This window comes from Rhinoderma darwinii, chromosome 2 (assembly GCF_050947455.1).
Source record: "Rhinoderma darwinii isolate aRhiDar2 chromosome 2, aRhiDar2.hap1, whole genome shotgun sequence".
Classification (NCBI taxonomy): domain Eukaryota; kingdom Metazoa; phylum Chordata; class Amphibia; order Anura; family Rhinodermatidae; genus Rhinoderma; species Rhinoderma darwinii.
The window spans coordinates 75600016-75625111 of NC_134688.1; the positions used below are offsets into that span (position 1 = coordinate 75600016).

General features: G+C 40.9%; 1 long non-coding RNA gene across 3 annotated transcripts in view; it reads right to left on the reverse strand.

Annotated features, from left to right (window-relative positions):
* Positions 1-25096, reverse strand: part of LOC142740633 (uncharacterized) — a 142906-nt gene that overhangs the window by 23707 nt on the left and 94103 nt on the right. For 2 of the 3 annotated variants that reach the window (XR_012880824.1, XR_012880823.1), the window contains 3 exons: positions 10571-10651; positions 3621-3713; positions 1435-1610 (listed from right to left, as the gene is read on the reverse strand). This is a non-coding gene — a long non-coding RNA (uncharacterized LOC142740633). Of the gene's footprint in view, positions 1-1434; positions 1611-3620; positions 3714-10570; positions 10652-25096 lie in introns of those variants that run through there. The other variant, XR_012880825.1, reaches the window with a different exon arrangement.

The window sequence follows — 25096 nt, forward strand, 5'->3', positions numbered from 1 at the left end:
GTTCTAAACGTTGTAACGTCCTAGAAAAATAAAATAATGTTCAAAAAACTATGCAGATATAAAGTAGACATATGGAATATATAAAATAGTAACTATTTTGTGTGGTATTACTATCTGTTTTACAAGCAGATACATTTAAAATGAGAAAAATCATAATTTTTGCAAATTTTCTCTAAATTTTGGTGTTTTTCACAAATAAGCAATGCATTTATTGACCAAATTTTTCCACTAACATAAAGTACAATATGTCACGAGAAAACAATCTCAGAATCGCTTGGATAGGCAAAAGCATTCCAGAGTTATTAACACATAAATTGACACGTCAGATTTGAGAAAATGGGGCTGGTCATGAAGGTCAAAATGAGCTCGGTCTTGAAAGGGTTAAATAATGTTATATTGTAATGGTTTGGACTTTCATAGATGCGGTGGCACCAATTTGGTTTAATTGTTACATTACATTATTTTTTAGGTAAGATTATTTTTGCTCTCACTACTGAAAACTTAATTTAACATATTTTTATTTCACACTTTTTATTAGTCACCCTAGGGGATTTGAACCATCAAACGTCAAAACTTTAATTTTTACAGGCTCCTGTTAAGCCAGAGCTTAACAAAAGAAAGGCAGACTTGGGGGCATTCATTAGGCCCCATGCTGCCACGACAACCAGAGACACTCAGTGATTGCACCGTGGGGGGTGATGGGCTTTGAGGAGGCTGCCCACCTCTTAACGGCTTAGATGCCTCTAAGTGTTTAAACAACCAAAAACAGCGCGATCGCAGCAGTTAGTGCGAGGTGTCAGCTGTAATACATAGCGTATGGAGCGGGCTCAGCACGTGACCCCACTCCATACTTCAGCCCCCTCTCCATGACTTGCAGTTACATCATGACACGTTAATGGGTTAATACAGTGGTTACAAAATGACAGAGTATACACACATTTGGCATACCATAATAACCTGTACTCTAAGGAGTTACTTTCAATATCAAAATAAAATTATATATATATATATATATATATATATATACACACACATATACACACACATACACACATATATATATATATATATATATATATATATATACACACACACACACACACACAATTAACATAGATTACTAACCTAAGTGCCATTTTGGAGTACATAAGTACAGCTAGTCCTACATAAAACAAGGCCTCATAAGACCGCATTCCAGCGGTCATAACTTATTTTTAGGTTGAGAGACCGGCAACAGCCCAAAAAAAAAAATTCTTCCTTAGGGCAAAAAAAAATATGGCCTAGTCTTCAAGAGGTATTTTAGACCCATTACAAAACAGCTTCATTTGGTTGCAAAGGTTGTTTTATTGTAATCCATTGGCAAAAGGGAAATTCAATTTTGAATTAACACCTTTGTTAAGACCATGGTTAAATATAAAACCTTATTTGGGGGGGGGGAGGGGTGAGCACTTTGTGAAAGGTTACTGGACATTGAAACTGCAAGCATTTTAGCATACCTCCAATAGGGGGGAAAAAAAAAGTCATCCGTGGCCTCTAGTCTTCAGTCCCTAGTAGCGAGAGGTCCCTGGAGCCACCAGCTATGGAAAGTTAGATGTTCCACGAGTAATCTTCTGTGAAACAAGATGTGAGGTATAGATTAGTTTACTTCCCAAGATACAAATTACACATTTAAAAATCGCTACAGTGACATAGAAAATGTATGGCCTTCAAGCATTGCAGTACTTAAAAGCGTACCTAACCTATGCCTCAACCGTCCTGGATTCTAGGCAATGTCCCGCAAGGCCCAAGGTATATCCCAGTTTCAATGGTATCCGTGTCCTCAGGAAGCATACACAGTAAAACAATGGTGGAGCAGGGAGTCACCCACTCGCATTCATCCTGTGATGCCTACCATGAGCAGCTTAGCGCAGACAGGCGCGATGCAGTGATGTCATCGGACCTGCCTGTACAGCGCTGCACAGCACAGACCGGAGAAGACCTGCCGAAGGATTTTCTCCATACATTGTCGAAACAGGGCTAGTGGAGTATATCATTTTATATTTAGGAGGCACTGGAAGACCTTTCTACAGGTGTGTAGGGGACTAAGGGGCATCATCCTTGTGAGATGGCACTAAAAAGGTATCATTCACTGTGTTGGGACGCCCTAACTGTGCCATACAAAGTGGGCACAATGAATGTGTGTGGGGCACAAAGGAACACTATTACCGTTTGTTACCCAAATGGAGGGCACTATTATGGTGTGGGGGACAGGGATAGGTGGTGTGGCTTAAATGGTAAAAAAAAAAAAATTGCCATGGTGAACTCCGTATGAGTAGTCCCTTTTTGCGATCGTTGAATGTTGGGAGGTACAGTGCATTCGAAAAATCTTCAGACCATTTCACTTTTCACAGTTATGTTGAGGTAGTGTGCTAAAATGAAATATTCAAGTTTTTCCTAATCATTCTGCACTCAATACCCCATAACGACAAAGTGAAAACAGAATATCCGAAATTTACCCATTTATTAAAAATGAAATACTCAAATTTTGCATGGATATAAGCATTCAGACCCTTTGCTATGACACTTGAAATTTAGCTCTGGGGGCCTCTCATTTCTCTAGATCTTTGAAATGTTTCTACACCTCAATTGGAGTCCACATGTGGTAAATTCATTTGATTGGACATTTGGAAAGACACACCCCTGTCTATATAAGGCCCCATGCACATGAACGTGTTTTTGCAGCCGCAATTGACCCGCAAATCTGCTTATCACCTGCCCAATACCTTATCTACAGTGAAGCATGATGGTGGCAGCATCATGCTGTTGGGGTGTTTCAGTGGCTGGGATAGGTAGAGTGGTCAGGGTTGAGGGAAAGATCAATGGAGCAAAGTACAGAGATAATCTTAATGAAAGCCTTATCCAGAGTGCTCTGGCCCTCTGTCTAGTTGGAAGGTGAACCTTCGGCCCAGTCTATGACCCTAAGCACACAGCCGAGACAACACAGAAGTGGCTTAGGGACAACTCTGAATGTCCATGAGTGGCCCAGCCAGAGCCCTGACTTTAACCCAAATCAAACATTTCTGAAGAGACCTGAAAATGGATGTCCACCAACGGTCCCCATGCAACCTGACAGGTTCTGCAGAGAAAAATGGCAGAAAATCCACAAATCCAGGTGTGCAAAACTTGTGGCATCATACCCAAGACGACTGGAGGCTGTTATCGCTGCTTAAAGGTGCTTCAACTAAGTACTGAGTAAAGGGTCTGAATATATGTCAATGCAATGTTTTAGTTTTTCCCTTTCAATAAATTAGCAAAGATTACCAACATTCTGCTTTCACTTTCTCATTATGGGGTATGGAGTGCAGAATGATGGGGGGGGGGGGGGGGAATTGCACTTTATTTTATATATTGAGGACTGTCATAAGGACCAAGACTATATGACTGGTATTTATTTATTTAAAGAGTTTTTCTGTTTGCAGGCTTTATCAGTTTCCCCTGAGCTAGTAGGTGGAGACTAACTGCTATCATGTCTGCTATATACAGCAACAGCCTGTTCCACAATCTTTGAAGCACACCCTCGGAATAGTAGCATTATGAGTAGTGTAGCTGTGAATCCAGCAATAGGGTGAGGTATTACTTACAAGAAGCTGCAGCATGTCTGTCTCTCCACTCACTCCTCCCCTCTCCATAGACTTCTATGGGCAACTGTAACCTGATCCCTCAGACCATCTTGTCTTAAGAAAAAAAAATTTTAATTCAGGTGTGTGAACAGTTACGAGAGGAGGGGGAATGGGCCTGATAAGCGAAGAAAGACATTTTTTTCTCGAATAAGATAAAAGTTTCTTATTTTAGCTTGTGCTATTTATTTTATGCAAAGTTTGATGAAAAGTTCCCATTTAAGCAGATCTTTTAAGACTTTTCCATAAATACAACATAGTACACAAAATGCATTTACAGAACATTGAAACATTTGTAAATGTAAAATTGTAGATATTTACAGAACAGCTCAAGTAACTTTATTAAATCCAGATAATACCCAAAATAGGAGAATATCTCTAAAGAATAGACAGTTTGGAGGTATGGAAATTACACATTAGTAGATGTAAGGTTGCCAGCAGTTGGAGTGTCCTGACCTTGTTCTAACAGTCATCTACTTTGTACAACCCCTTTTCAGACTGGTTCCCCAAAAAACAACTCAGAAGATCCTCCACAATGAGCTTTTATCATTGGGGAACCACAATATAAATGCTTTGGAGGAACTAGTGTCCATCTGTAATACTCAATGAAAAAGTGCTGAGAATTGCATTTTACATGGTCATCTCTGACTAAGAGGAGTGATAATTTATTACCCCAGCTTACCCAAGTAGGACATACACTACCAACCATCAATAAAAGTACTGAACAAATGGAACGATTCCATGGGTCCATATTGATAACTGCTCAATGTAAATGCACAAAGCATATCACAATATTACGCTGATAATGTATTTAACATGTAAACATTGTGGTTCTCGAAATTGTCCCTACTGTATGACTTGTGTAATAGGGAAGTTTATATATTCGATCACATGACAGTTTAGCTATAACAAACTCCCACTGAGTGATACTTGCACCTTACTATGGTTCAAGTAAGTTGTAACTTACCACTGTACATTTAGCCTCGTATTGTGAGATACTCACTAAAGAATATTTTTCATTTAGTCCCTAATTTTATTCTTGGCAGTAAATGCATCAGCGCAGAGTGACAGTACTACTTGCTTAAGGCCAAATCCAATAAATACAGAACTTACAAGTAAGAAGTCTACAGGAAGACAATGTTGGCGCCTAAGGCAGTGGATGCAGGAGAAATTACAGTATCTGCCTCCCTAAAGTTGTACAGCAGTGCCCCTCTTGAATAGGTTTGTATGGCAGTTGCCTCTACAGAGAGGCACTTGTGACCAGGCGTAGTGCAAACTTTATTCTAGCGCTTAAAGAGGCTCTGTCATCAGATTTTCAAACCCCTATCTCCTATTGCAGCTGATCGGCGCTGCAATGTAGATAACAGGAACGTTTTTCTTTTTCAAAAACGAGCATTTTTGGCCAAGTTATGACCATTTTTATATTTATGCAAATGAGCCTTTCTTAAAGAGGCTCTGTCACCAGATTTTGCAACCCCTATCTGCTATTGCAGCAGATCGGCGCTGCAATGTAGATTACAGTAACGTTTTTATTTTTTTTAAAACGAGCATTTTTGGCCAAGTTATGACCATTTTTGTAGTTATGCAAATGAGGCTTGCAAAAGTCCAAGTGGGTGTGTTTAAAAGTAAAAGTACAAGTGGGCGTGTATTATGTGCGTACATCGGGGCGTTTTTAATACTTTTACTAGCTGGGCGTTCTGATGAGAAGTATCATCCACTTCTCTTCAGAACGCCCAGCTTCTGCAAGATCACGCTGTGACGTCACTCACAGGTCCTGCATCGTGTCAGACGAGCGAGGACACATCGGCACCAGAGGCTTCAGTTGATTCTGCAGCAGCATCAGCGTTTGCAGGTAAGTAGCTACATCGACTTACCTGCTAACGCCGATGCTGCTGCAGAATCAACTGAAGCCTCTGGTGCCGATGTGTCCTCGCTCGTCTGACACGATGCAGGACCTGTGAGTGACGTCACAGCGTGATCTGGCAGAAGCTGGGTGTTCTGAAGAGAAGTGGATGATACTGCTCGTCAGAGCGCCCAGCTAGTAAAAGTATTAAAAACGCCCCGATGTACGCACATAATACACGCCCACTTGGACTTTTGCAAGCCTCATTTGCAGAACTACAAAAATGGTCATAACTTGGCCAAAAATGCTCGTTTTTTAAAAATAAAAACGTTACTGTAATCTACATTGCAGCACTGATCTGCTGCAATAGCAGATAGGGGTTTCAAAATCTGGTGACAGAGCCTCTTTAAGTACAACTGTGCGTGTTTAATCTTATTTCCAACTGGGCGTGTATTGTGTTCATTACATCTGGGTGTGTTTACTTGTTTTACTAGCTGGGCGTTGTGAATGGAAGTGTATGATGCTGACGAATCAGCATCATCCACTTCTCTTCGTTACCACCCAGCTTCTGGCAGTTCAGACACACAGCGTGTCCTTGCTCATCCGACGCGATGAAGTTCCTGTGGGAGGAAGTGAGTGACGTCACAGCGTGATCTCGCGAGGACACGCTGTGTGTCTGTGCACTGTCAGAAGCTGGGTGGTAACGGAGAAGTGGATGATGCTGATTCGTCAGCATCATACACTTCCATTCACAACGCCCAGCTAGTAAAACAAGTAAACACACCCAGATGTAACGAACACAATACACGCCCAGTTGGAAATAAGATTAAAAACGCCCAGTTGTCCATAAGAAAGGCTCATTTGCATAAATATAAAAATGCTCATAACTTGGCCAAAAATGCTTGTTTTTGAAAAAGAAAAACATTCCTGTTATCTACACTGCAGCGCCGATCAGCTGCAATAGGAGATAGGGGTTTGAAAATCTGGTGACAGAGCCTCTTTAATGGAGCTCAGCAGTTAAATCCCCCATCAATCATGAAAATATGCCCCAACTCCATATCATCGGAACCCCTTTATTTAGACAGCAGCGAAGGAGTCATACTAGGACTATCAATTTTGCAGTTTATATTGAAGAAGGTTTTCATAAACATACAATAGATGCCAGAGGTGCCTGCAGGACAATATAATTTAAAGGAGTTACTACATGAAACGCCTTAGCCTGCAAAGTACAGGTATAAACATAAAAAATTTATAGAAATTGTATTATTGTTTTATTATGCTGCCTTACTAGTAGCTTATGAACCAGTCAGTTTTTTTTTTTTTTATAGAGTGGAGCTGGTGTGTGAGCAAGCAACAGCAGCGTCCCACATAACTCTACTCTGTATGGTCTTGTATTGATGAAATACAAGACCATGGTGGAAAAACTCTACCCGGAATTTCCTACCTAAGATTCATAAAAGTACGAATAATCCTCCAGGCCGGCCCATCGTGGCTGGGATAGGTTCCATCACAGAACAGTAATCTAAATATCTAGATTGGTTACTGCGCCCTTTGTTGGACAGTATACCGTCCTATTTAAAAGACACCAATAGTTTTCTCAAATTACTTGCGGATTTTGAGTGGAAAGGTGATACTTTGGCATCAAAAGTCTATACACTCGCATACCACATAGCTTGGGGGTTGAAAGTATCCACCATATTTTGATTTAAAAAAAACAAAAAAAACAAAAAACAATAAAAGTGAAAAGGTATATAGATTTCACCTGTTTAGTCTTATAGCTTGCTTTAACTCATAACTCGTTTCAATTTAATCATTTATGGTATACACAAAGAAGTGTTACAGCTATGGGGACGCCTCTCTCCTGTACATCCGCTAATCTTTATCTTGCAGCTTTTGAGGAAAGATTTTTTCCTGTCAATAATCCATATGCTAAATACATTAGGCTGTTTAAAGAGGCTCTGTCACCAGATTTTGCAACCCCTATCTGCTATTGCAGCAGATCGGCGCTGCAATGTAGATTACAGTAACGTTTTTATTTTTTAAAAACGAGCATTTTTGGCCAAGTTATGACCATTTTTGTATTTATGCAAATGAGGCTTGCAAAAGTCCAAGTGGGCGTGTTTAAAGTAAAAGTACAACTGGGCGTGTATTATGTGCGTACATCGGGGCGTTTTTACTACTTTTACTAGCTGGGCGTTCTGACGAGAAGCATCATCCACTTCTCTTCAGAACGCCCAGCTTCTGGCAGTGCAGACACAGTGTGTTCTCGAGAGATCACGCTGTGACGTCACTCACTTCCTGCCCCAGGTCCTGCATCGTGTCGGGCACCAGAGGCTACAGTTGATTCTGCAGCAGCATCAGCGTTTGCAGGTAAGTAGCTACATCGACTTACCTGCTAACGCTGATGCAGAATCAACTGTAGCCTCTGGAGCCGATGTGTCCTCGCTCGTCCGACACGATGCAGGACCTGTGAGTGACGTCACAGCGTGATCTCTCGAGAACACGCTGTGTGTCTGCACTGCCAGAAGCTGGGCATTCTGAAGAGAAGTGGATGATACTTCTCGTCAGAACGCCCAGCTAGTAAAAGAAGTAAAAACGCCCCTATGTACGCACATAATACACGCCCACTTGGACTTTTGCAAGCCTCATTTGCATAAATACAAAAATGGTCATAACTTCGCCAAAAATGCTCGTTTTTTAAAAATAAAAACGTTACTGTAATCTACATTGCAGCGCCGATCTGCTGCAATAGCAGATAGGGGTTAAAAATCTGGTGACAGAGCCTCTTTAAGATATGTGGATGAGGTCTTCATTATCTGGAACGGGTCCCACGCAGATTGAGCTATTTGTTCAATACCTCAACGAAGGAAACTACATGAATATGTTCTTCACGTCGTGCTGGAGCGAGACTAGTTCCTAGATGGCTTTAGGAAAACTACGTCACTAATGGGTGTCTACATTATTCTAGCTACCATCCCAAGCATACAAAAACTGCCATTCCTTATAGTCAATTTCTAAGACTTCGGCTGGGTTCACACGACCACATTAACGTCCATAACGGACGGACGTATTTCGGCCGGAGGTCCCGGACCGAACTCAGTGCAGGGAGCCGGGCTCCTAGCATCATAGTTCTGTACGACGCTAGGAGTCCCTGCCTCTCCGTGGAACTACTGTCCCGTATTGTAATCATGATTACAGTACGGGACAGTTGTCCTGCAGAGAGGCAGGGACTCCTAGCATCGTACATAACTATGATGCTAGGAGCCCGGCTCCCTGCACTGAGTTCGGTCCGGGACCTCCGGCCGAAATACGTCCGTCCATTACGGACGTTAATGTGGTCGTGTGAACCCAGCCTTAAAATTATTAATAATAGTCAGAACTATGAATTACAGGCAGAAGACTTGATACAAAGAGATTATTGGCTAGGGGATACCCACAGTTAGTGTTAGATAGAGCTATGGAAAAAGCAGACAGGTGCACACGTTAAAACTTTATGAAAAAAAAGGATAGGGTGAGTAATGAAAAGTTCAGGTTTTCTTTTAAGTATAGTCCTATGGCTTCCCAAATTACTTCAGCTATACAGAAGAATTGGTGTATGTTAGAGAGGGATCCAGTACTTTATGAAAGGGCAAAGTTCGGACCCTGTGTTACCTTTAGATACAGTAAAAACATTAAGGACATTGTAGTAAGGAGTAGACTGCCTGCGCAAAAGAATACGAACTGGCTTGAGAAATGTATCCCACAGGGAAACTTTCGATGTGGACAGTGTTTTTTCCCGTGAGATATACTTGCAGAAACAAGTAGTCAATATGGGGACTGTCACCTGTAGCGTTAAACAGTTTATCAATTGTAAGTCGCAGTATGTGGTCTATGTAGTTTACTGCCCCTGTGGGCGCTTCTATATAGGCAAGACTATCAGACAATTATTTCTCGGGATCAGAGAACATTTTAGCTTTATTAGTACTGGTCTAGGGCCACCACGGTTAATACAACACATTAGAGAAGTTCCTGTGTCAGTATTGTGGTTTGCAGGGCTTTAAATAGTTAAAATGAACAAATCCATTTTTCCCTTCCCTTTTCCCATCCCTGGGTTGAACTTGATGGACATGTGTCTTTTTTCAACCGTACTATGTAACTATGTAACAGTGCAGGTGGAGAGACATGCAGAGCTCCTTAGAAGAGAAGTTGGATTGTGCGCTCAGAGGCTACGGGTGCTTTAGGTATAATGGCCGGAATAAGTTACGTGTTTTTATAATATTAACTTAAGTGTTTGCTAAAAGTTACCACTGTGTAATTAATGGGTTTGTTTTCACCATGGCAATAACAAACTACGTGCCTTGATTTATGGGCAGGTCAATGTAGCAGTCATGTGATCGGGCCAGAGGAAGTGTTACTTGAACCAGGCTGTGGCCCGCTGGGATCATCCGCCCTAACCCCTTGTCTATGGACATTTCAGGAGCTGAAATAAATAGAATTTTATGCAGGATGGCGAGTTGCTGCTCTTTATGCTTTTCTTTGTATTCTTGTATTGATGATCCCCACTACCCCAAAGGGTCATGATCTTAAAACATCTCTGGGATAGAATTTTCTCTTTTATATAGGCCTAAATGCAAAATCTGATTAAAATTTGGAGCGTAGGTTTATGCTGTGGAAATACAATGCAAGTACACCATGTGTGAGCACATCCTTAGAGTTTAATTACTTGACCGTGCGAGTTATATACAGCCCTAGAAGACCTCCAATTCAGAAGAGAGTTTTCAGGGCAATTGCAATGTTCGGCAAATAGATTTACCACCTATAAATCAGAATTGGAACAATATGAATTACGGAATATTCACGCATCTAGTCTTTATTCAACTTACACCTTCTCACTTCTTGAATATAAAATTATAGTAAAAAAGAAAAAAAAAATTTGATGTAAGTGATTTAACCAACAACCATATGCTTTGCAGGAGAACTCTTTTAAATACTCTTAAAATATGGACTGAACTTTGTGATCTCACTCTGCGTGACAATTGAATTAACAGATGTGAGAGTAGGTTACAGTTTGCTTGTTATACATTATGCTTACCTAGAGTAATATGAGAGCTTAGACATTAGTTAGGCCAAATGAAATAGTCAATTGGAAGCCATTGGATATTTTGACATAAAACTGAAAAAAAAAGAAATATTGCATTTTCAGCACAGAGCCATAAGTGAAGGCACTATTGAAATAACTTCTCCTGGGATAGAAGTGGTGAATGCCGAGGAAGGGTAAAGTCTAACACATTATATAAATTTACACATATCATACATCTCAAATGTTAAAGAGCTTCGGAGATTATAAACTTGTCACCGTAAATGTACACCGGATAACTGTGCCAGCTAATATTTTATTATGTGTATGATACATTACATTTGCTGCTTCTCTGTATCAGCCAAAGTGTCAGGTTAGTTACTAGACTAAACATGTAGAGAAAATAAAATCCAGATCCCGTTTCACTCGCTTTAGGTAGTACTCTGCAGAAATCAAAGAAGATGAATATCCTTAGTCTCTAGGAAAATAAGTTGATGTGCCTGTATCATACCTCCTTACATTCCATGACCAAAAATAAGTCAAACTGGATCCTGCATCCTTGATCCACAAAGCCAAGCCCCAATCTAAGAACCTCCTGTGAAAGCATACAACCACTAACCAAAAAAGCATGTAAATTAGAACTACCATACCCTAAAGCAAAAGTACGAAGACCAGAGTAATTTAAAGAGGTCTTCCGGTTTTATGTAACTAAAATATAATCACTGTTCCATTATACAAAGTATATTGAATTTATGCAAGTTTTCTGCTTGCTGTGAGAACTGGATTATTAATTAGCCATAGGCCTAATCCCTGTACAAACAGAATACCTCACAGCTGAGCATTTGCTACAAATGTACCCAGTCTTCGAAATCTCTGAGCGAATTACATCACCACAAAATATTTCCAGTTTGCTACAATGTAAATTTTTACATTACTTTATAGTAAAACATTGGGAAATGTTTTGATTTTTTTTGAAGGTTTATTTTTTTTCTCTCTCACTACTGAAAACTATGAATCTTTTATTTTTATACTTTAATAGTCCCAAGGGGATTTGAACCAGCGATCGTTCGATTGTAATTTTTACAGGCTTCTGTTAAGCCCCGCCAGAGATGGGGCTTAAAAAGGCAGGCCTTCATTAGGCCCCAGGCTGCCATGACAACCATCAGCACCCCACAAAGGGCTGTGGTAGGGTGCCGCCCCCTCTTTCTAACTGCTTAGATGCCCTGGTCGCTATTGACCGCGGCATCTAAGTGGTTAAACGGCCAGGAACAGATCAATCTGTCCCCGACAGTTAGTGCAGGGCGTCAGCTGTAATACACAGCTGACACCTGCAGTGTATGGAGCATGCTCACGCGAGTGAGCTCGCTCCATACTTTACTCCCCGCACCAGTACACGCAGTTACGTCCCAGTGCCTGAAAGGATTATTTAAGCTTTAGCACTGCAGAATCTACACATCGATGCTGCATAACGCCGAAGCCATCAGTCCAGTTCACTGACTGATTCAGCTTACAATCAAGCGGCGCCACAATATTACACATTGACCAGAAGTGTGCTGTTTCGGTGGGGAGGGGGTCGGAAAAGAAGCAGATCTTCAAATATTTTCCAAATGGAGGTTTCAAAATATATTATATATACACATATACATAAAAACAAAAACGCAGTAGTGGCTGCCTTGTTGCTTTTTAGCCCTGGTGTATTGACAAAGCCAAGTGGCTTTGACAGTGTGCCCTGTTGTCATGTCCATCACAGGCTTCTGCTATGGTCTATTAGGGGGATTTCACAAATGACCAATCAAGTAAACAAACCTTTTGGGGCAAGAGCAGCTCCATGACTTGGGTCAAAAGAAGAAGAGTTTTCAGTTTATATCTGGCATAAAAATGTAAAATGGTTCTTAACGAGACCGCTTCTTTTAAAATAGAGAAGCTGGACACGTAGCGATAGCCAGCTTCTAACTCCTGGAGATCAGCTTTTTAATTTAGAAGAGAACCTTGAGAACTCTTTACTTATTCAGAACGGTAATATTTTTATTCAGAAAAGTGGTACAATTGTGTGCATAACGTTTCGGCCTCCAAACACTATTTCCACTGGGGTATATGCGGCTTAGATCTGGTGCCATCAATGAGGTAATTCTACCAATGGTGAACGCCCACCACTGCTTGAATTACCTAAACTCCATGGCGCCACACCTAAGCAGCCCATACTCTTCAGTGGCAGACACAATTTTTACACTTTTCTGAAAATAAAAAAAACTGAATACTATTCTGCATAACGAACTACGGAGTTCTCAATCTTATCCCCTAGAATTCGGGTGCTAGAAGTAGGATTCCCACCCATTAATATTTACACAGAGTGGCATGGTGAATATCAGTGTTCCTGGAGATCAGCTGTCAAATGAATGTTTGACCATGTAATGCATGGACAGGCTGGGTCTTTGGGACACAACAGCTTTCCGTTCAAAGGAGAGTCCTGAACAGGTGACCACCCCTCTAAGACGTTCAGATGCCCTAATAGGGCAAGTCTTTATAAGACAGCCCCTTTAAAGTACAATGTATTGTTAGAATAGGAATTGCTCTCTTTATAAATGATCTAGCAGCTAAACTATTCACAGTGCCTTCCATTCTATTAACTGCAGCCTGCTGATGTATAGGAAACCTCAAGGAATGTAAAAGAGATCTTATAGCTGTAAATGTTCTCCAAAAGCTTCTACTCCCAGAAGGGACCAAAGTCTGGGATGAACGCTAAATTATGCCTTACTAACCATCTGCGGTGAAGGGATGAAGCTTCAATATTGGTAGATTATGCAATGCCACAATACATTCTTGAATGTGTTTTCCCACCATTGCTACTTATAGCATCTGTGTGGGTTCAATCTCTGGGCTCACTGGTAATGAGTTAAGGGGCCACAGCAAGGAACCTTTCCAACCAGCATTTATGCAGCGAACTGCAACAGAGTCCAATTCAAGTGAGGGGGTTCTAGCTGCAGTACCAGGAATATTAAAAAATGTAGGTTTAAAAAAAAAAAAAGTAGAGTTTCTTTAAATACTGCACCTAAGAGATTACAATGCAGAAGAGACATTTGTCTGGACATTTATAACATGCACAGCCAAAGACCTTGCAGTTTAAGGACATTCTTATTAATACACCACACCTGATACATTTGAAGTAAGTTAGATCATTCGTCCACAAGCACATTTTAAAATTGCAGCATTACACACACACACACACACACACACACACTTTTCAATTGCCGGTGGTTGATTTAAAAAAAAATAATCAGTTTAAAATTCAGCAATATTTCCAAAGCGCCACTTAATTAAATGATAAATAACTCCGTGTTTGTTTTAACTTCCGTTAACACATTTTGCTGAATACTGATGTGTTTAAAACATTGTAAACCGCTGAAAACTTCAGATACAAAGGCTTAATTTCTTCAAATGGAAACCCTTATCTGAGCAGTCTAGAGATGCACAAGTAAAGCCGTCCATCATTGTAAAATAAACAACGTGGGTCATGACTGTGGCCATGTTTGTTGATTTGACCCTTCAGTTTACTTCTCTTCCCTCTTGCATAGGCACGAACACCTTTATCCTAATATGGTCACCTCTACAAAAGAAAAAAAAAAAAAAGGAAAAAAAAAAAAAAAGACAAATGAATGTATGGGTTACAGAATATGGCGACAAGACAAAAGGTTTCTTTAATAGTGTTTATTTGCTGTAGTAAAACCCCAAATAAAATGTAAAATATAAACCTGGTATCGGTGTAATCTTACCGATTTACAGTTAAAATGACAGGTTAACTGGTGTAATGGAGCTTTTTTTCCCATTACACCACAAAATTGTATTTAATTTTTTTTTCCAGAACATTATATTTTTAATGTGACCATATAATGTACTATACAAAGCCCTCATACGGGGCTATGTCGACAGAAAATAAAAATAAAATAATGGCTCTTAGAAGGTAAGGGGGAAAAAAAAAAAAAAAGAGAAACCAACCTGCTGCTGCAGCAAGGGGTTAATCTAGTATGTATGGGCAGTTTAAATCAATAGCACACTTGCCAAGAGATAACTTTTGAACAAACTGATTTCATACAGCAAATTGTCCACTCACATCTGGCTTTGTTCACATCTGCGCTAGGGCTCCATTAAGACTGAGCTTTCTATCGGAACGGAGCCCTGACCGACACAAACGGAATCCATAGGTTTCCGTTTCCATCCCCATTGATTTCAATGGTGACGGATCCGGTGCCAGTGGTTTCTGTTTGTCTCCGTTGAGCAAGGGTTCCGTCATATGGGCAAAGGGTCCATGTGAAGAATCTGCCGCAGTGTGTACTTCCGAAGGTTAGAAAAGAAACAAGAAATCCTTAATGAGTCACACAGTGCAACTTCGGTTCCATTAAAATGGTGTAAATACATTGACTAAATCCACAAGTTTATCAGACCATTTGGGCGAATTCTTGGTGCTTAAGTGCTGGTGGTTGTCAGCAATACTCTGAGTGAGTTGTCATCCACTCTGCAGTAGTAGATGTTCTAGGTATTATAAGGCATTGTATGACAATTACAGAGCATATTTATTTGCAAGGTGTAAAGACGACAAAATTTACATGGATAGGGTATTTAATGGTGTACGCATATCTATTTCCAGAATGTTCATATCTTGTATAAAAAAAAAATATACATGAATGTTATGGGATAGTCAGAGTTGTTACTAATTACATTTGGTAGCTTAGGGTTAGGCTGTATGTTACCATAATGTAGCGGTGTCACTTGTGTAAATCGGCAGGATGAATAAGGTTTCCCACATAACTAGGACATAAGGGTTAAATAGACATCTGTTGTCTCTTTATTTTTAGATCAGTGAGAATGGTTTTAGTACAGTATAGTTGAAAACATATGTTCGATCTCGGCAGCCTTGTCCCCGTGACCGCGTAAAATAATAATATTTCTTGAAGGTGACACTACTTTTACAGTTTCTGGAAAACAAAGCTTGGTTGAAGTAAGGCTTAACCACAGTATTTGTTTAAATAAAATATGCCTATGGCCACTAACATTTCAAACAACTTATGCTGATCCAATAGTAAACTTGATATCTACTTTGTAAATTACTTCTTGTTAAAATGTAGTTTTACCCATGCAAACTGTGTGAATTTACCGGTACTAGGTGTCTTCCTTCATGTAATCTGCAGTTCACCACCTGTTAAAGAAAATCTGTCCCTAGTTACAGAGCACTGCAGAAGGTGCAGGATGTGTCCCTTCACTGCCTGCCTATACAAACCTATAGAAAGGGGAGGGGGGAGAAGGAAGAGATAGAGAGAAAAAGAAACAGACAGCTGCCCATACAAGTCTATGGAGAGGGGAGAACTAGCAGAGTGAGAGACCCAGACAGATGTGTTGCAGATACATACATCTGAATCCTGCGCTCCTATCTCGATGTGTGCTGTGTATAGAAGACATGATAGCAGTTAAGCTCCGCCCACTAGCTTAGAGAAAATAGACAATGGCACACGGCAATGTAAAATCCATCCATTCTATAAATCTAGCTCTGCCTCCCTTTAGAGTATCCTGAACCACCGCTGCAATAAGAACAGACTACATGCGATCAGCACCTTTTCATCCATACGTAGGCGTACAAGGAGTACCAGCACACAATGAGTTCTGGAGTTTTCGCAGCACAGTATTAATGGAAAGGTTCCAAATTTAATCCAATAACTATGGCAATGTGTAGTGTAATGACTTGATATCGAATGTCTGCCACCAAACTGTGCTCGGCAGTCATTTGTTTACGGGCAAAGCTTAGGGCGAATACAATCATAAGGGCTCCCAGAAACAGGATCCCCATAATGAACTTTTTTTCTGGAGGATAAAATTTAAAAAAACAGCTGGTCCAAACTGTACACCCTTTTAAACACAAGGATGGATTAACCCAATAACGTCTGGATTTCAGGTCTTAAAGGAGTTGTCCCAACAGGACAGCCCTACCCCACAAAAGAGGACCCAGACATCACGCAGGGAGCAACACATTCCCCCTGCAGCAGTACGACAGGGCAGCAATTAAAATAAACCATTGACCAAATAATAGTCACCAACAGGATCTACTCTTTCCAGCGTCTATCCACTGCAACTTTTTGTAGTGTGACTTTACAGATTTTTACCTTTGTCAAGTGACAGCTGCAGTTTACAGGGATGTAGACTGGCATGCAATTCAAAGTCTCGACAAAAACCCAAATATACATACACAAATACACGTGTCTTTAACCCCTTCCCCCTGCTTGCATTCTGGGCCCTAATGACCAAGCTATTTTTTACGTTTTTCCATCGCCCCTTTCGAAGAGCTAGAACTTTTTTATTTTTGCGTCGACATAGCTGTATAAGGTCTGGTTTTTTGCGGGACAAGTTGTATCTTTTTAATAGCACCATTTTGGGGTACATATAATTTATTCATTAACTTTTTTTTGGGGGGGGAAGAAAACCTGAAATTTCACCACTTTTTTGCGCCCTAAATCTACGCCGTTTACCGTGTGGTATAAATAACACAATAACTTTATTCAACGGGTTGTTACGATTGCAAAGATACCAAATTTGTATAGATTTTGTGTTTTACTACTTACACAGTAAAAATACTTTATCAAAAAAATTTGTTCTTGCGTCTCCATATTTGAAGAGTCATAACTATTTTATTGTTCCGCCGATGCAGTTGTATGAGGGCTTGTTTTTTGCGGGACGACTTGTAGTTTTTATTGGTACCTTTTGAGAGTAGATTCGACTTTTTGATCACTTATCACATTTTTTTTGTCAGGATTAACAGAAAACAGTAATTTTTCCATTGTTTTTTATTTAATTTTTTACAGCGTTCACCGTCCGGGTTAAATAATGTAACAGCTTTATAGTCGGGGTCGCTACGGACGCGGCGATACCAAATATGCGTAACTTTTTTGCTTTATTGTGTTTTCTTTAATAGTAAAGCATTTTGGAAGGGGAAAAAGTGGGTTTTCATGTTTTTTTTCACTTTTTTTTAATTGACTTTATTCAACTTTTTTTTTTTTTTTTTTTACTTGTCCTACTAGGGGACTTTCATATGCGATCATCCGATCGCTATTATAATACACTGCAATACTTTTGTATTGCAGTGTATTACTGCCTGTCCGTTTAAAAAACGGACAGACATCTGCTAGGTCATGTCTCCGGCATGACCTAGCAGGCATTCACGGCAGGCAGACCTGGGAGCCTTTATTAGGCCCCCAGCTGCCATCGGAGAGACAGACACTCGGCGATCTTATCGCCGGGTGTCAGTGGGATGAGAGGGAGCTCCCTCCCTCTCTCCAAAACCACTCAGATGCGGGGCACGCTATTCAGCACCGCATCTGAGGGGTTAAACGGGTGAGATCGATACGAATATCGATCTCACCCGGTCGAGCAGGGACGCCCCAGCCCTCAGCTGCCTCTGGCAGCTGAGAGCAGGGAGATTTGACAGCTCCCTGCTCGGTTTACTTTATTGTAATGCAGCGCTGTGGAATAGCGGCGCTGTAGAATAAAGCCCATTAATGACCGCCGTGAAAAGGCTGATCAGCGGTCATTAAGGGGTTAATGTCAAGACTTTGAATTGCATGCCAGTCTATGTCCCTGTAAACTCCAGCTGTCACTTCCCAAAAATACAAAAAATAAAAATATATGTCAAGTCACTACAAAAAGTCGCAGTAGAGACCTAACCTAATAGAGTGGGTCCTCTTCTTTTGCTTGGTCACTAACTTTATTTAAAACAGTTTCTCAGTTGCTACAGCGAATGCATCCAGCTCCAGGCAAAAAGTAATCCAATATTGTGGCATTTCTTATAATGCCAGAGCAGCTGGGGCTAACAAAACTCAGAATCCGATCTGAATTCTAAGGGTATGTTCACACGCTTAGTAAAATACGTCTGAAAATATGGAGCGGTTTTCAAGGGAAAACAGCTCCTGATTTTCAGACGCTTTTTAAGCCACTCGCGATTTTCGCTGATTTTTTAGGTCCGTTTTTGGAGCAGTTTTAGATAGAGTCTATGAGAAACGGCTCCAAAAAAGTCCCAAGAAGTGACCTGCACTTCTTTTTCGCGTCAGTCTTTCAAAACCGCCACGTAAAAAAACGGGCCGTCGGAAACATAACGCTGTTTTTCCCATTGGGCAGATGTCTGGAGGTGTTCTGCTTCCGAATTCTCGGCTGTTTTTCGGGCGTTTAGGGCCCAAAAAACAGCCGAAAATAGGCCTTGTGAACATACCCTCGGTCATACCAGTGAACGAGCCGACGGTGATCACCAAGAACTAGCAAAGCAATAAAGGAATCAAGCAACAGTTGAAAAAAAATAAAAATAAAGCAGCATTTAATCTTGCTGTGATTGCAGAGCCCAAGTCCATGCTTTTGAGATCAGTAAATGGAAACCTTGTCTCCATAGGCTGAAAAGCCTTAACTACCCAATGCATATAAAAAGATCAGCTATGGTCACCCCCAAAAAAAAAAAAAAAAAGCTGGTGCCCCCATACAGATACACTGAATGGTATATAGTGAAGGGAACCTGAGAGGTACACTAGGTATCTTAAGCTTCCTCTTTAGAAAGGGATAGCAGCACAGATGTTGAATAACTAATTTTGGGGAAGTACTGAAGGAATGTAACACGAGTACTATATGTGTCTTTACGTTTGTTCTTTCTTGCAGTATTGGATTTATAATGGTCATTTGACTTACATGATGTTGTATGGTGTAATTGAATAGTCACCTATAGGCTAGGGCTCCATAGCAACTTCTGGTTTCTATAAAATTCCCAGGTTACCCCTACATTATTGAAAAACCTGGCGATTGTCACTTCTCCCCTAAAGGGAATCACTGTGGTCATGGTAAACCATTGTGGTACCCTAGCCATATAGAATTGCATCCAGTCTAGGTAATGTCTTCTAAGCAGCTGTAACTCTAGACTGCAGGGGCGTAGCTGGGGGGGGGGGGAGGAGGTGCGGCATGTGCCCAAGGAGCAACTACGATGTAGGGAGGGGGGGGGTTTGCGCAGAGCAGCCATATCTAAACAGCTGATCGCTGCTTATGGGCGCCCTGTATGCAGCAACCCGGCATACAAGGTGCCTATCAGCAGCGATCAGCTGTTTTTAAATGGCTGCTCTGCAGTAGTCCCATCCTTAGGGCCCCCCTGCTGCTACAGGGTCCACCCGGCACATTACATTTATGGGACTGGCGGTATGGAACCCCTCATGCCCGGTGGCGTCACTAGCAGTAGGAGGGGGGTCCTGGAGCTAGCGACTGCCACATAATTGCACCTGCATCCTCAGGACGCAGATAAAATTGAATACTGTGGTGGAGCAGCTCCCTGCTCCGCCATCACTAGGCTACAGGCCATATTAGGCCTGAAGCCTATAAGACAATGGGACAGTCCCAGCGCAGGCTGGCGTGACTACATCACTGGATCACGCCAGCATATGCAATAGTCTCGTAGCAGGGATCGGGGCTATGCAAGTAATTTTTTAAAGTTTATTTCTACAAGAGGTGTGCTGTGTGTGGCGCCATATACGAGGGGGTCTGTGTTTGACCCCTTTAATTTATTTTTTTAATTTATTGTTACGGTAACTCCCTTATGTAACTATACGGCTTGTAAAATGTACAAATTGTCTTATGCTCGAGTTACATAACAAAAAACCACCACAAAAAGTGAAAAACAAAATTACACTTCATTGATTAGTTGAGAAAGCGAACATGTAGAGGAAAGAAAAAGGTCGGGAAAGGAGTTGGGGGGGCATCAATCTGAATCTTTGCCCCGGGTGCAGGAGAACCTAGCTACGCCTCTGTAGATGGATACATAATTTCTAGACTGGATACCAAAGCAACCTATTAGCTGAAAATGATTAAAAAAAATATATTTGGACTTAACAATTTGAGCTAGATGGAAGAAAAAAAAAAAAAAAAAAAAAGATTCTTTCACTGGCAGCAAGCAGTCATCTTTATAATGAAAAGTAACTGAAACATTGTATAATGAAAAGTTCAGCAACTTTTTTTCTACAGATTTTTCCAATTTGATAGAAATAAAATCATAAGCATATAGAGCTATTAATTTAAATATAGCTCATTCCTTAATTCTTTGACTATGGCTATGAAGGTAAAGCAAGTGGAGTCATCTTGTATAAAAACAGTCTAGAGGACAATTACTGTGCAGGATAACAGTATAAATCGTTTTTTTTTAATGTCCCTTTAAATTAACTTCAATCTATTCAGTACATAAAGTCCACCACACCAAGGTACACCTTCTGTTATTTAGCCTTAGTAATGAATGGATAAACACGGCAATTTGCATTGATCACATGCCAGTTATGCCCCATGAACATTATTAAACCCCTTAACGTAAGCGCACGTGATGGTGCAGGGGGAGAAGTATGGAGCGCGCTCTATATGCTGTTGGTGTCAGTTGTGTATTACAGCTGACACCCGACACAGCGATCGCGCTGTTCCTGGCAGTTAACCCTCAAACGCTGTGGTCAATTGCAACCGCAGCATCTGTGGCGTTTGAGAGGATGGCAGCACCCTCTAACAGCTCATCGGCAACCCTACAACACCATCGTGGAGTGCCGATGGTTCTCATGGCAGCCCAGGGGCCTAATGAAGGCCCACAGGACTGTCTTCACCCTGCCTTTGCCAGAACTTAACAGAAGCCGGTAAAAAGGACTATACATGGCAATACATTAGTATTGTAGTGTATACAAGCGATCCAAGTCCCTTAGGGGAAATAGATTGTGTAAAAAAAAAAAAAAAGTTAAACAAAAATAAATAAATAAAAAATATATATATAAAAAAAAACTTTTCCCCTGAAGTAGTGTTAAAAATAAAAATATAATAAAGATAGACTATCGCTCCGTCTGTAAGAGTCCGAACTATTACAATATAGCATTTAAATTTGCACGGTGAACACCGTAAAAAACAAAAATGATTAAAAAACGCCTGAATCGCTTTTTTTGTCAATTTAGTGGTGAAAAAAACTGTAATAAAGTGATCAAAAAGTCGTATGTACTAAAAAATGGTACCAATAAAAACCACAGCTCGTGCCACATAAAAATAAGCTCACACCGTTCAATTAATGAAAAAAATTATGAAGTTACGGCTTTCAGAATACAGAATTATTTTTTTTCTTCATCCAACAGACTTTGTAAAAGGAGTAAAACATTAAAAACACGTATATAAAAATCTGGCATCACCGTAATCTTATTGACCAGCAGAATAAAGTAAATTTGTCGCTTTACCGCAAGACATAAAACTGAAACCCAAAAGAAAATGGGAGGAATTTGTTCTGTCCAATTCCACCACACAATTCTTTTTTTTCAGTTTCCCAAGACATTATATGGTACTTTAAACGGCGCAAATAGAAACTACAACTCCTCCTGCAAAAAAACAAGCCTTCCCACCAAAAAAAACAAAAAAACTTAGGGCTCAGAATGCGGGGAGTGTAAAACGGAAAATAAAAAATATGCCTCTGACTGTAAGGGGTTAAATACAGATGGAAACATTCAAATTGTTCCAAGTTTATATTCATCTACTTAATTTGCATTGAAAATCATCTTTCAGTAACTACATCCACAGCCTAAAGTCAATATAATACAGGTTCTGTTAAAATAGATCAGTGGAATACAACTTGTGTACATAAAAGATCCATAAATCATCCGGCATAACAGCGGAGGATTCAAATGTTGGGACGTTTTTGGAGCAGTTTTTCATTGACTTTATAGAAAAAGAGCTCCAAAAACGGCCGTAAATCACGGTCAAAAACGCGAGTTTGATTAAACAATAAAGGGAGATTTGGTTTCTTTGACTATGGCTATGAAGGTAAAGCAAGTGGAGTCATCTTGTATAAAAACAGTCTAGAGGACAATTACTGTGCAGGATAACAGTATAAATCGTTTTTTTTTAATGTCCCTTTAAATTAACTTCAATCTATTCAGTACATAAAGTCCACCACACCAAGGTACACCTTCTGTTATTTAGCCTTAGTAATGTATATCACACGGTGCCATTTCTGAAAAAAGCAATATATATAACAAAAGAAAAGAAAAAATATTTCAGAAACGCAAGAAGGCACTCTTGGGTTATTATAAAATTATGAAAAATACTTTATCAAACTCCAAATAATTTTTTGAATATTAAATATATGAAAAGGGAAAAGGGGAAATGGACACAAATATTACAAAAAAAATCTCCTGGCCAGGAAACAAACATATGTTCAGTTGTAAATTACCTCCTATACACTAGTTCTATGACTTGCAAGATAGATAACATTTGTATATGTATATATGTATCCCTAACAATAAGGTTAATTCGCGACACATTCCCAATAATTTTTCAGTGAACGGTGGGCACATGCGACTGCAGCTCCATTCAAGCTCCTCACTGTGGAGGGTGCAGTGAGGAATGAGTTTGGGATCCCCATTCTAGCAATCACTGAGAGTCCCAGAAGTGGAGCATCCGGCGATCAATGTCCTTACGATTTGTCGACGATAACCAGTTTACATATAGTATTGCTCAATTTTTTTTAGAAAAACTTTGTGAATACATGACTATTCCAGAGTTACAACCTGCACTATAATCCAGAGCCACAGTCATAATTCTGTAGGATTCAGAGCTTAAATCTCCCAGCATTCTTTGCTAGCTCAATGTACAGAGCTTGTTCTTGTAATTTGCTTCCATGTGATGTTACAAGAACCGTCCCACTGTACTATAGAAGCTCAGTTTAGGGGTTCTCTTGTGAAGACAAAACTTGTCCATATGCCCTAAGGGGTGATTCACACGAGCGTGTATTGGGTCCGTGCGGGCCGCATGGTTTTCACGCGCCACGCACAAACCAATACAAGTCTATGGGGCAGTACAGACAGTCCGTGCTTTTTGCGCAGCGTTTGTCAGCTGCGCAAAATGCGCGACATGCTCAATATCTCCGCGTATTTTGCGCATCACGCACCCATTGAAGTCAATGGGTGCGTGAAAGCCACGCAGGTCGCACGGAAGCACTTCCGTGCGAACCGACTAAAACAGCGCACCAGCTGTCAAAAGGATGAATGTAAACAGAAAAGCACCACGTGCTTTTCTGTTTCCAAACATCCAAACAGAGTGTCTTTGAGATGAGCGAACCCGGACAACCGAACCGAACTTCACCGGGTTCGGCCGAACTCGTTAAAAAAATTTCCGGTACGCGACGTCGTCAGGAGATAGTCACTGTCCAGGGTGCTGAAAGAGTTAAACTGTTTCAGCACCATGGACAGTGACTTCCAATCCCAATATACATGAACCTGTAAAAAAAAAAAACGAAGTTCTGACTTACCGATAACTCCCGGCTTCTTCCTCCAGTCTGACCTCCCGGGATGACAATTCAGTCCAAGTGACAGCTCCAGCCAATCACAGGCCAAGCACAGGCTGAACATGGACTGCCGCGTCATCCAGGGAGGTGGGGCCCGATGTCAAGAGAGGCGTGTCACCAAGGACGCGTCACCAAGGCAACGGCCGGGAGGGAAGTTCTCGGTAAGTACGAACTTTTTCTTTTTTTTTTTAACATGTTTCTCGCTATTGTGTTCGGCATTCACTGTCGAGGGTGCTGAAAGAGTTACTGCCGATCAGTTAACTCTTTCAGCACCTTGGACAGTGACGGGCGTCGACTAGCCTCATCTCTATGATGGCGGCTGCGCGAAAATCACGCAGCCGCGCATCATACACGGATGACACACGCAGCTGTCAAGTGGTTTTTGCGCGCGCAAAACACTGCGTTTTTTGCGTGCGCAAAAACGCAACGTTCGTCTGAATCTGCCCTAATGCATATGGACCTCAGAAACTCAGTAAAAACCCTCCCATTTTGCGTATTTGAGCTGTCCATCTAGTACACATGAATAGCGGTTACGTAATACTACATGTCTGACTAGAGAAGGTTCTCCCAGCAACATTCATTGTCTGCCAGGGGTGCTGGGAGCAGGGGCTATAGTATGAAAGGGGTTTTTTTAGGATTAGAAAACCCATGCCTGCTTTCTTCCAGAAATAGTGCCGCACGTGTCTATAGGGTGTGTGTGGTATTGCAGTTCAGCCCCATTCACTTAAATGAAACAACTGCTGTACCAGAAAACCTATGGACAGGTGTGTTGAGGTCTCTGGAAGATGGCAGCCATGTTTTTCTAATCCTGTACAACCTCTAAGCTGTTAGTGACCTGTGGATAGACCCTGTCAAAATAAGATTTTCACAAAATTGTGGGAAAAAGTTAAATATGTTAATAGACCTCGGATGCGGTGTCTGTGCCTCTAATTGGCTATACAAAGATGTAAAAGGCTTCTTAGGGTATGTTTACACGGCAACGCCAAATACGTCTGAAATTACAGAGCTGTTTCCAGGCGAAAACAGCTCCTGAATTTCAGACGTTTTGACACGTGCACGCGTTTTTCGCAGTCTTTTACGGACGTAATTGGAGCTGGTTTTCATTGGAGTCCGTTTTTTCTGGCGTAATTCGAGGTGTAGAACGCCTGAATTACGTCCGTAAATAGGACGTGTGAACATACCCT